Source organism: Oryctolagus cuniculus, unplaced genomic scaffold (genome assembly GCF_964237555.1).
Source record: "Oryctolagus cuniculus unplaced genomic scaffold, mOryCun1.1 SCAFFOLD_69, whole genome shotgun sequence".
NCBI classification, from domain to species: Eukaryota; Metazoa; Chordata; class Mammalia; order Lagomorpha; family Leporidae; genus Oryctolagus; species Oryctolagus cuniculus.
Window position 1 is genome coordinate 260,686 of NW_027208355.1, and position 13,308 is coordinate 273,993.

Here is a 13,308-nt window from a genome sequence, read left to right on the forward strand (position 1 = left end):
TTCTACTAGTTTCTGCAATTCATTTTGATTCCTCCTTAAGATTTCATTTTCACGAGATAGATTTTCTATCCTGTCCAATAAGGATTTCTGTAGTTCAAGGATTTGCTTTTGAAAACTTCTAAATGTTCTTATCATAAATTTTTTGAAATCCGTATCTTGCATTTCTTCTATCTCATCATCTTCATAATCTTGGTTTGGGGTGTTTTGTTTATTTGGAGGCATCATAGTGTCATCGTTCATCTTGTTCCCTCGATTTCTGTGTTTGTTGCTTGGCATAGTTAATTCTTCTTTCCTCACTGTGCGTTTTTTTTTTTAATTTTTTTTTTTTATTTTATACTAAGTCCGTGTTAAGTGGACTGCCTGCTGTTGGAGGAGCCTTGGAGGCTTGAGATGGGTGTGGCCTGAGAGCTCTGCTTGGTTCTTCCTGGTTAAGGGTGTGCAAAGGTGACACTCTCAGGTTATGCGTGGTAAATCTCTCTTTATTTATTTATTTATTTATTTTATTTATTTATTCAGGGGGTAAGTAACACCGCACGGCACGGCTGTGCAGAATTGATGGTATTTACCTTCCAGTCTCTGGCTTCTACCCAAAGAGTCTGTTTAGGCTCCTCTGGACTCCCACTGGGTTGCCTAGGCTACTGAATGGTAGTGACTCAGTTCCTTAACTCTCCCCTGTTGATATGTAAATCCAGAGAGGGGGCCTGCTCTTTGTCTCTTGTGAATTCTTCAAGCCTTGCAGCCTTGCAACCTTTGCAAGGTTAGGGAAAAAGAAACCCCCAAGCTTTTTTTTTTTTCTTCCCTTCTTTCCAGTAGTGAGTTTGCTGCACTTTCCGGCCCCCCTCTAGATTCTGACCCCCGTTTCCCCGCCAATGTCTCGGGTTATTGAGCTCACCTCCCCTTCCAGCGCCGATGTGTGGACTCGGAGCCCTGGACGTTGCAGCTCTCCCCACCGTTGTCTGTGTGACATGCACTCCCCTTCCTGCACTGGCGCGCAGACCCTGCGGCTTCCGTGGCACCCGCGGCTCCCGTGGCTCGGCTTCCGCGCGGTGGGCAACCTTGTTCTCCCAGTAGGTCCTCCGATTCACAGCCACTCGATCCAGAAGAGTTTCCTCTGCAATATTTTCCTGGTTCTTTTTTCTGAGGCTACCGTAACTCCCCTTTTATTAAACTAAATTTTCCCGGACTGTCGGTGCGTGCCCTCACTATTCCGCCATCTTGGCTCCGCCCCAGCCCTACTCATTTCATAACTGTGCCTTCTCCCTGCTGGTTGCTAGGCATGTACAAGGGTCTCTTCAGCCAGCACTAATGTTGGAATGGCTCCTTCTACCCAACCATTGCCAGGTGCATGCACACCAGCTGCTGCGTTTTCCTCTGCTCTGAATAGTTGTTATCTTTTTTTATCTTTCCCAAAATCATATGTTTAAACCTTTACACACAAGGTGATGGAAATAGACTTTGGTGGGTAAATTATGATTACATCAAGAGGGTGAGGGTCCTCAGATTATCATTATACAAGATATATCCGCCACTCTCTGTCTGAAAGCACTGAAGAATATCTGTGAGGACACAATAAGATGGTGGCCCCCTGCAAGAGAAGAAGAGAGCCAGAGAATCTTCCCCCAGGAACTCAATTGGCCAGTGTCTTATCTTGGCATTTCCAACTTCCAGAACAATGAGAAATAAATTTGTTACCTAGGTCATCCAGTATGGCTACCATAAGGACATTAAGACAGCCTGGTTATGTACAAATACTAGTAATATTTTCATATTAGTTAATCCATGTTCTGAAACAACATAACCACTAGATCTATCAGGTTAACATGAGATACATGCAAGTCATACTTTTGGCACAACTATACTCCCACCATGATATCATCACAGATCTGAGGAATTTCAGGCTTGTTTTCTCAAATAACAACAGAAGAATGGGGAAAGTGAGTTATAAGCTGGCCTACAAAGACTTTTATTTCTATTCTTCCTTTTTATTCTCATGTTTTATGAGCTATTTCACCCATGTATGCCATAATCTCCCAAGTCTCTCCCATATTAAGGCAACTCAAATATCCCAAATAATCAAGTTCAAATCTGATGTGCAAACTTGTAGTACAGTTTATAAATGCCATCTTCACCTAGCATTAAGACTCTGGATTAATTGCCAATACATTGCCAAATTTGAGCAGCCAGATTAGACTCCAGCCATAATGTCCTCTGTATTTGACCATTACAGCTGAACCTCCATATTCCTTCCCTCATCACTCCAGGAACATAAACACACAAAATGTATTTATGGCTCTATTATACAAGAAAGGATAGAAATTACAAAAATTTGTGAATCACTAATTGTTTAATTTGCAAAGCAGAGAAGCAGAAAAAGAGATATAAAGAGAGAGGCCTTCAATTCACTGGTTCAGTCCCCAGATGTTCACAACAGCTAGTTTAAAGCCACGTTTCTGCAACTCAGTAATAGTCTGCCTCATTTATGGCAAGAATCCAAGTACTTGAGTCATCACCTATTCCCCCCCCATAGTGTGCATTAACAGGAATCTAGAATCAAAAGTGGAGCTGGGATTCAAACCTAGGCACTCAAATTTGGATGTGGACATCCCAAGTGGCTTATTAACAACTGCAGCAAAAAGTCACCCTCAAGTCAACCAATCTTAAAGCTGAATCTATGACAAAAAATCTATGATTTGTCCACAGCTGATCCTTCAGTCTTGTAGGCAATGGTGCTTCCACTGAGTGGAAGCTTCCACTGAGTGGTGCTTCCACTGAGAGGAAGACAGTCACCTGCATGACCTGTAATATCATGTAATGATGAGTATAACAAAATTGCAAAGCTCTTCCTGGATTCTCTCATGTGTTCTGACTATAGTGATCAAGGATCCAAAACCAATCCCTGGAGCAAGGACAGTCTATTCAATAAACGGTGCTGGAAAAACTGGATTTCCACATGCAGAAGAATGAAGCAAGACCCCTACCTTACACAAAATTCACTCAACATGGATTAAAGACTTAAATCTACAACCCAACACCATCAAATTATTAGAGAACATTGGAGAAACCCTGCAAGATGTAGGTACCGGCAAAGACTTCTTGGAAAATACTCCAGAAGCACAGGCAGTCAAAGCCAAAATTAACATTTGGGATTGCATCAAATTGAGAAGTTTCTCTACTTCAAAAGAAACAGTCAGGAAAGTGAAGAGGCAACCGACAGAATGGGAAAAATATTTGTAAACTATGCTACAGAAAAAAGGTTGATAACCAGAATCTACAAAGAAATCAAGAAACTCCACAAAAACAAAACCAACAACCCACTTAAGAGATGGGCCAAGGACCTCAATAGACATTTTTCAAAAGAGGAAATCCAGATGGCCAACAGACACATGAAAAAATGTTCAAGATCACTAGCAATCAGGGAAATGCAAATCAAAACCACAATGAGGTTTCACCTCACCGCGGTTAGAATGGCTCACATACAGAAATCTACCAACAACAGATGCTTGCGAGGATGTGGGGAAAAAGGGACACTAACCACTGTTGGTGGGAATGCAAACTGGTCAAGCCACTATGGAAGTCAGTCTGGAGATTCCTCAGAAACCTGAAGATAACCCTACCGTTCGACCCAGCCATCCCACTCCTTGGAATTTACCAAAAGGAAATTATATTGGCAAACAAAAAAGCAGTCTGCACATTAATGTTTATTGCAGCTCAATTCACAATAGCTAAAAGCTGGAACCAACCCAAATGCCCATCAGCAGTAGACTGGATATAGAAATTATGGGACATGTACTCTATAGAATACTATACAGCAGTCAAAAACAATGAAACCCATTCATTTGCAACAAGATGGAGTAATCTGGAAAACATTATGCTGAGTGAATTCAGCCAGTCCCAAAGGGAGAAATATCACATGTTCTCCCTGATCAGCAGCAACTAACTGAGCACCAAAGGGCAAACCTGTTGAAGTGAAATGGACACTATAAGAAACAATTTTGTAAAATGATGCCAAATTATTATATTTACTTGGTTACTCAAGAGACACAGTCAAGTATTTTTCTTTGAATTGAATAAACAAATTGTAAATGGTTGGGAAGCAATTAATTCTGATATGTGGTAATTTGCAGGAACCAGTAAGGATGGCTAAAAATATATATATATACATATATATATGTAAAAATTTAAAATGCAAACCAAGAAATGAAAAATGTTTTTATTGCTTTAAAATGAACATTTTAAATTGTCTCCTTATATTTTGCTTTATACACTCTCAGTTCTTATTCTCAAGATGTTAAACTGTTATCACATTTTTATTGGGAAGCAAAGAAAAATGTTCCATTTTGGAATATTAAAAACAATTTTAAATTTTTGCTGAACAGTTTGTAACAGTTGAATTTGTATTTTTAGGCATAATTTTCTTCATGTATTATGATAGATATATTATTTTAAAGGTAGTGGAATGTATGAAGTAAATGATCCAACAGATTTGTTTTCATTAGATCAAAATTGCCCATGGGATATCTAAACTTAGAATGAGTTTGACATCACAACACTATTTACATTCTCTGTAAGAAAAGTAAAGGATATTTTGTCCCTAGATTTCAAATAACAGAATGAGATAGTCCAATTTACTTTCGGTTTTCAGTGATGTACTATTGTGTTTTATAACACCGTGCATTCATAAAAATACATTTTTATTCAAAAGTTCACATTTATATGACTTTTTTTTCTTTAGCTCTGTAGGTGTAAAATTTTTCTAAATGACAACCTTTCTATAATACAAGTTCATACGTGTTGCCTGCTGTAATCAATTTCTTTTTTTAAAGATTTATTTTTATTTATTTGAAAGAGTTACATAGAGAAGTAGAGACAGAGAGATAGTTCTTCCGTCCACTGCTTCATTTCCCAATTGGCTGCAACAGCTGGAGCTGAGCTGATCTGAAGCCAGGAGCCAGGAGCTTCTTTCAGGTCTCCCACATAGGTGCAGGGGCCCAAGGATGTGAGCCATCCTCTGATGCTTTCCCAGGTGCATTAGCAGGGAGCCAGATAAGAAGTGGCGCAACTAGGACTTGAACCAGCACCCATATGCAATGCTGGCACCATAGGCTTGGGCTTTAACCTGCTGTGCCAGAGTGCTAGCCCTTGTAATCAATTTCTAAAGGGTACACACTGACAAGAAGAATTACACAAAGCACACTCATCTAACAAGGCATATCTTTGCTAAATAAAAGACGATGGATTTACCTGCTACGCCACAATGCCGGGCCCCAAGTATTTGGTTTGGAGCAATACTCATCTGCAGTTTCCATAGATTTTATCAGAAAGTATCATTTGATGGTAAATCCTTTTAGTGGATACATGAAATAGACCAAACATTGAATTTGTGGAAAAAAAAAATGGCTGTCATTCAGATCCTGCCAAGTCTAAGGCTTTGCCACTTCATGATTACATATCCTTGGGTAAACCAGTTGCCTCAGTTCCATTTTCTTTAAAATTAAGATAACCAGAGCTATCTCCATTTTTCTGGAAACATAAAATGCTGGAAACATGGCCTGGTATAAAATAAATGTTAGCAATTATTGTTATCTATGCATATTTTCCTAACTAAATGTATTTAAATATATGTGATTTTATGCTTAATGTTGTAGTGTACACATTTAGATACAACTCAAAAATTATTTGAAATTATATACAGTCTTTTTAAAACTTCATATTTTGCTTGACATGGTAACTCAAACTAGATTCAATTCTGTTTAATTTGATGAGTGAGCCATTTCTTATCTAATTCCCTAGATAGTGTAACTTATTCACTCATTTGTGCTTTGTGATGGCACCTGCATCTTTTTTAAAAGAGTAAATAAACTATCATTTTTGGTCAAAACTAAATCACTAGGGTAAATTGGTATTTAATGAAAGGGACTATTCTCTGGCAGTAATCTGAAACTAGTACATTGATGCACTTTGGTAAATGCATTGGAGACTCGCTGATTGTGTATGTGCATTTGTGAATGTATGTATGGGGCGTGTGTGTGTGTGTGTGTGTGTGTGTGCTCAATTTAAAGCCACAATAAAATGTAGCATTATCCAAAGAAATAATTCTGGAAAATCATAGTTTACAGTAATTTTTGTTCTTTGGAGATTATGATGTTTAGATGATGCTTAAAATGTTTCTGAATTTTTTTTTTCAGAATTCTAGTAACATACTACACTGAAATTCATACAGAAGAGGAAAATAGTTGGGTTCTAAGATATCATTAGACTACAGACCCAATCAGCCATAATTCAGGCCCCAAAATTAAGCCACATGTATGAGAAAATTTAAGCAGTTGTATTGATGTCACATATTGTTTGCAAACAAAAGTATCTTTTTAAAGATTTATTTATTTATTTGAAAGTCAGAGTCACACACAGAGAGAAGGAGAGACAGAGAGAGAGAGAGATGTCTTCCATCCACTGCTTCACTCTCCAATTGGCTGCAAGGGCCAGAGCTGTGCTGATCCAAAGCCAGGAGCTTCTTCTGGGTCTCCCACATAGGTGCTGGGGCACAGGGATGTGGACCATCTTCCACTGCTTTCTCAGGCCATAGCAGAGAGATGGATTGGAAGTGGAGGAGCCAGGACTTGAACTGGGATGCCAGTGCTGCAGGCGGAGGCTTAACCTACTAAACCAAAGCACCGTCATTGCAAAATGGCATCGTACCTGCTAAGCAAAATGCCTTCCCAATCTTATCTTTATTAGAAAGTAAAGCTTGACTGTGAGTTGAAGTATAGGAACTAGTTGTCTCCCTCCCACAGGCTGGGCTGGTTGTCTACAACACTCTTGGTCACCACTGACCCCAGACCTCTTGGGTAGACCCCCACTTGCAGCACAGTCCCCTAGCCCAGGGTGGGGCATGAGTGGAGAGGGGTGGAGAGGACCAAGGCAGCACTAAATCAGGTGACTAGGAATTCCTGTGGGCAAGGCTGATGGATCACACTGCTGCTGGTGATTGGGAGCACACACCACTGATGCAGATTCTCATTGCTGGGAAGCAGCAGACCATGCATGACCCCAGCAGCTCAGTGGCCAGTGCCTCACACACCCTTTCCACTGGTTGGCTGGCTGCTGGCTCTGCCTGCACCTAGAGCATAGAGCAGGTGGAGCAGCTACCTGAATGAAGAGAGGGCATGTAGACTAGCCATAAGCAATGGAGGAAAGAATTTCTGAAAGGTCAGAAAGGAGTTTGAATTGCTGGAGCAAAACTGCAAGGTACTTCTAAAGCACTTAAAGTCAATGACTTGCAACTGGTTGTCTGATTTTAAGAAATACCATGAAAACAGACCCGTTGCATAAGTATCTGATATGTCAGAGGGAGAGAATCTGCCTCTGGGGCCACCCTATTTTCATTTCCACATTTTGTTGACTCCACCTTACAGCACCTCACACTTTGAACCCTAATGTCAATCTGCACCATTTACTTCATGAAGAATACTTCAAGTCATTTTCCAGTCCAGTCAAGCTGCACATTGCTGCACAGTTCAGAGGAAGAAAACATCCCAGTGTCTCTCCTCCAAGTTGCCCAAGGCTCATGCAATCAGTGTGTTGCGTCATGCAGCTGATGCCCATGTTTGTAGCCACTGATCCTGCCAGTAATGCAGCCAGTATCTCCAAGTGTTAAGGACAATCCCTTCCAAAGAACCCACCTAAATGTAACACTGCAAGGGAAAAACATACCTTGTGCAGCTGGGTCACCAAACAGATGGAGATGTGAATGAAACAGTGGCAGAAGTGGAAGAGAAAGTGGGTGCTCACTTTGACTTTTCTATGCCTACCTCAGAGACAGTCATGTGTAGATATCAGCCAGCCCATGTCCTCACAACTAAAGCTGTTGATGGGTTCTCAGGTGCCCAAAGCATCTCTCATATCTTTACCTCAGAGCATTGTACAAAGCCCATAGCTGCCAATGGTGAGCTCAGATGGTACCAGGCTCTCCCATTGCCCCCAATCCTGGGTTTTCCCCTTTAGCAGCTAAAGTCTTTCCTTAGATTGACTCTTCCAGAATAAGAAGTCCCATCTGTAGTTATCCAGGATGTGGCAAGACCTACTTTAGAATTTCTCCTGTGGGGCTGCAGCTGTGCTGTCTTCAACAGCCTGCATGACCTATGGGCACCAGTTCAAGTCCTGGCTGCTCCACTTTGGATCCAGCTCCCTGCTAATGTATCTGGGAAAGCAGTGGAAGATAGCCCCAATACTTGGGCCCCTGTACCCACATGGGAGACCCAGATGAAGATCTGGCTACTGGTTTCAGCCTTGCCCAGCCCCAACCATTGTGGCCATTTAGGGAATGAACCAGTTGGATGGAAGATGTCTCTCTCACCCTTGCTTTCTGTAATTCTGATTTTCAAACAAATAAATAAATCTTTGAAAAATTCTCACTCGATAGTCCCCAGGAGAACACATACAGGGCAAAACCCTTTTAGCTGTAGGTGGAGAGGTTATGAAAGGTGGTTTGCCTCTTCAGATGGACTGTCCAGATGATGGCAAACTCACATAATGAGAAGCAATTGGCCTGCCCATGGGTGAAGTAGAAGCCTCAGTCAGGAGTGAAGGCCCATCCTGGGTAGGACAAATGCTTTGGCCACAATCAGGTCACAGGATGGCAGGTTCCATTTGTACTTACATAAGAGATGAGAAAACTGTGTTCCTTTGAATATTTTTGAAGGTTTCAGATGAGGTCAACATAGGTAGTACAGATTTTGAGTTTGTGTGGACTTTATTTTTTTGCTATTTATGATTGAGACCAACTTCTTTTCTTTGAGATTTATGTATTTGAAAGGCAGAGTTGCAGAGAAAGAGAGGGATAGAAAGAGACTGCTTGTTCACTCTCCAAATGGCCTTAATGGCTGGGACTGGGCCAAGATCTTCATCTGAGTCTGCTAGGGTGCTGAGGCCCAAGCACTTGGGCCCTGTTCTGCCTTCCCAGGTGCAGTAGCAGGGAGTTGGATTGGAAGTGGAGACGCTGGGACTTTACCTGGCACCAATAGGGGATGTTGGTGTCACAGGTGGCAGTTTTACCCGCTACACCACAATGCTGGCCCCAATACCAACTCTTCAATGTGATTCTTCTCAACTGGTCTCAAGAATTTAGACTAGAAATAAATGTTACGGTAAAGAGATATAGTCATAAAAACAGTTTCTATTGTTCCAGAAACTATTATCTTTACCTAGAGTCATCTTGTTTATTGTTTCTAGTAATTCTAATCAACATAGATGTAGTTATTTAATGTATCTACAACTATTGCTTTTATACAATTGATACTTGGCATTCAATGACTACATGTTGCTAAAGAGGGTCCAACAATGGAATTCCCACTAATTTAATTGCTTTGAAGTGTGTAGCTACCACTTTGCATTTTTATTTTGAAAGCTTCACAAATGATTATATCCATGCATTTTATTGTCATTTGAACTTCAGTTTCCCTGGAGTTTCTTGTATAGATTTTAAAATAATATGCCAATTTTTTTTCTGCAGACTGTAGGATAAACTGCATTTTGTTTAGAAAAAAACTGAACATGAAATATACATTATAAAGAAGGATATCAAGATAACTCCTTGCAAATAAACAGCTTCTCTCATCAGTAAAATGCCCTTATGTTATGATGATGTAAGCTGTGCTTTATTGAATTAGTACATTAGAGAGCATTATTCACAGGTGGACAATGATATCATGTTAACTTATAGGAGGTTTTTGGGATACAGAAGTAGATAGGTAGAAAAATTAGTATATTCACTTATGTTAACAATATTTCTGTTCTGTTATATAGCAGATGATAAACACTGTGGTAAAGAGATAGAGGGATCCTCTATCTACTGGTTCTCTCCTCAAATTCCTGCAACAGCCAGAGCTGTGCCAGTCTAAAACAAGGGCCCATAACTCAATTCATGTTTCCACATGGGTGGGCAGTAAAGGAGGGACTTGAGCCATCATTTGCTGTTTCCCAGAGTGTATATTAGCAGAAAGGCTAGATCAGAAGCAGAGTAGCTGGGACTCAAACCAGGTGCTCTGATATGGAGCACAGGCTTCCCAAATGGTGATTTAAGCTACTGTGCCACATGCCCATCTCCAGAGAATCGTTCTTGCCTTAGGAACTTAAGGCCCAGAAAACTAGGGAGTTTGAGTAGTCCTGAATTCACAGACACTGAAATATGCTGTACAAATTAATGTCTACTGAAGGATCCTGCTGTTTGCAATATTGATTGCATGATTTCACCACAGTTTGTGCAATGTCCACTTGTTACATTGTAGTCTGAGATTGCCTGTAATTGGGGTTGATGCATTTCCTACAGAAGGGGCCATTGGCGAGACAATAACTGCTTCCTGGCAGAAAGAATATCAGTTCCTGCCCATTGACTTAGTAGACTGTCCACTTTGCAGGAATAGATCCTTATAATATAGAGAATATTGAAAAGAACAAAAGTGAAAAATTTCAAAAAACACAGTGAGGAAAACGAGACCTGTGTTTGAGGATAAAACACTGAAAATCCAAGCAATGGCCCCTTTTCCTAACCCTAAAAACATTGGGACTAAATCATTATCTTGCGAAAAGGGAATTTTAAAATACAAATTAGATTGAGTATATAAACCTTGAAATAGAGAAATAATCTTGCAGTACCCATGTGGATCTGATCAAACATTTGACTTGTAAAAGAAGAAAGTGCATGCAGAAGGATTGGCCAGGGATATGTGCAGGATTCTGTTATTTTCTGTTGCTTCCTTTGAATAAAGAGTCTCATGATCCATGAACTGCAGTGCTCTCTAGAAGCTGGGGACAGACCTCCACTTATAGTCAGAGATAAAACAAGGACTTTGGTCCTACAACCACAAGAGAATGAATTCTGCTGAAGACCCAATGAGCAAAACATGAATGGACTTGTGGAGCTTCCAGAATGGAATATGCCCTGCATTTTATCCTGATAGACTTATGACATACAGAATATCAGAATGTAAATTTGTGCTTCTCTAAGACACTAAGTCTGCAGATATTTGCTATTTTAGTTATAGAAAATGAATACATAGGAAAACAGTTTAGTGGGGATGGAGAAGATAGAATGTTGGAAAATAGAATTCAAAAATTATATTTGGTGTTGCAGATATCAAGATAAGTGTGTAAGTAGATAAGTTATTTTGAAACAGGTAAATCCTGTAATAACACTCAAGTTCAACTGTGGTGTTATTCATTCCTTTCATTTACACTTAGAATCACACCTGCCATTAATTGTTACATCACATGGGAAAACTCTGATTTGGATTAATGTAGGAAATAATCAGTGAAATTTAAAGTTAAAATAATGTTTTCTCCATCATGAATTAGCCTAACCTTGTTCCAGTGAAAACTGACAATAGGATCAGGGTTATGCTGGAGATAAGACAGAGGATACTTACTGAGGAAGTTTGGTATGCTTACTGGTTTCATGGTGTCCTTCATTTCATGGAAGTCAAGAAAGATCTGACCAATGGTCAGCTGTATTATAAAAGATTTTGTCAGATTTTACAGGTAGTGTGATTAAAACAGCCTTCAGTGTACAGTTGCAATTTAAGTTTTTCCAACTTTAAGCAGCAGAACTAGGTTAGCAGAAGTGGGATGAGGGAGAGAGAAAAAGGAAAGATAGAGCTTTCTTGCTCTATTACTTAAATTAATTTCTTTAGATTGGGTCCAGCATTGTAGTGAAGCAGGTTAAGCCACGACTTACAATGCCAGCCTCTCATGTGAGCACCAGTTCATGTTCCAGGTACCCCACTCCCAATCCAGCTCTCTGCTAATGCAACTGGCAAGGCAGTACAAGATGGCCCAAGTACTTGAACCCCTGCCACACACATGGTAGACCCAAATGGAATTCTGGGCTCCTGGCTTCAGCCTAGAACAGTACTGATCTTTGTGTCCATTTGTGGAATGAATCAGCAAATGGAAGATTCATGCTCTCTCTTTGTGCGTGTGTGTGTGTGTGTGTGTATGCATGTATATATGTATATATATCCCTCACTCTTTAACTCTGCTTTTTAAATAAAAGTTTTAAAAAGAAATAAACAAGAGGTCCTGGCTTGTGCTTATAAACTGCTATTTGAAGGCATCCAAGATCCTCCTACAGAATAATAAATCCATACTTCACTATAAAACTTAGCATCCCAACCCAAACTTCACAAATGAAATTGCATACATTCTTTAACTTTATGCCTATAGCTTTCTCCCAAGAGTAACTCTTTGGTAAGAACATCTGGAGGGTGATTAATCGAGTACAATCTATATAACTTGTCTAGAAAAGAAGAAAAATAAAAGCACAAGGTCATCTAAAGATTTGAAAGATTTGGAACCACACAGATTAACATAATTACATTTTAGTATTTTATTTTTCATAGTTTATATGAAAAGCAAGTTCCTAGGAAATTTAGTTTACATTGCTAAGATATTTTTCTCAGTGAATAACCTCCTTTTGTAGTGCAAATATATTATTTCACCATCAAATTGAAGATTTTTTTAAAATTTTTATTTATTTATTTGAGAGACAGAATCACAGACAGAGGGAGAGAAAGAGAGAAAGGTCTTCAAATGGCACAATAACTGGAGCTGGGCTGATCCAAAGCCAGGAGCCAAGAGCTTCTTCTGCATCTCCTATGTGGGTGCAGGGGTCCAAGCACTTGGGTCATCTTCCATTGCTTTTGCAGGCCATGGCAGAAAGCTGGATTGGAATAGGAGCAGCTGGGACATGAACCGGCACTCATATGGGATGTGGGTGCCACAGATGGAGGCTTAGCCTACACCACAGTACCAGCCCCCAAATTAAACTTTTGTGTAGGCTTTTGGATTTGAATATAACATTCAACCTTATAGATAAACATTCCTTTGTAATGATTTGATTTCCTTGAAAATATTCAGGTATTAAGTATTTTTTAGAAAGTATATTATAATCAAGATATTGTTACCTGTGAATTGAATCCAACATAAAGAAACTTGCTAACATAGGACGATTTGGTAGACATGTATTTAAGGAAATTTCTTCCTTTTATTTTAAAAAAAATTCCTAGGACCTAATAGAATTTTAAGACAGATTGTTAGAATTAATAGTATAGAGTTTGACTTTGTGTAGATACAAGTAATAAAAGTCTTTAGAAATAATATTTTCATTTTGAATACAAGTAAAAGCTCCAGTTTGCAGCTCATGTTCAGAGGTTCTGATATACATGAACAACTTTTTAAAAAAGATACCACCAAGGCTGGTGTGATGTGTGACTATAGAAGTTGAATCAATGAACAGAGACTAATGCCATCAACAGA

General features: G+C 39.6%; 1 pseudogene; it reads left to right on the top strand.

Moving 5' to 3' along the window:
* Positions 1 to 7,183: 7,183 nt before the first annotated feature.
* On the top strand, positions 7,184 to 8,286 carry LOC138848318 (Krueppel-like factor 10; annotated as a pseudogene).
* Positions 8,287 to 13,308: the final 5,022 nt, after the last annotated feature.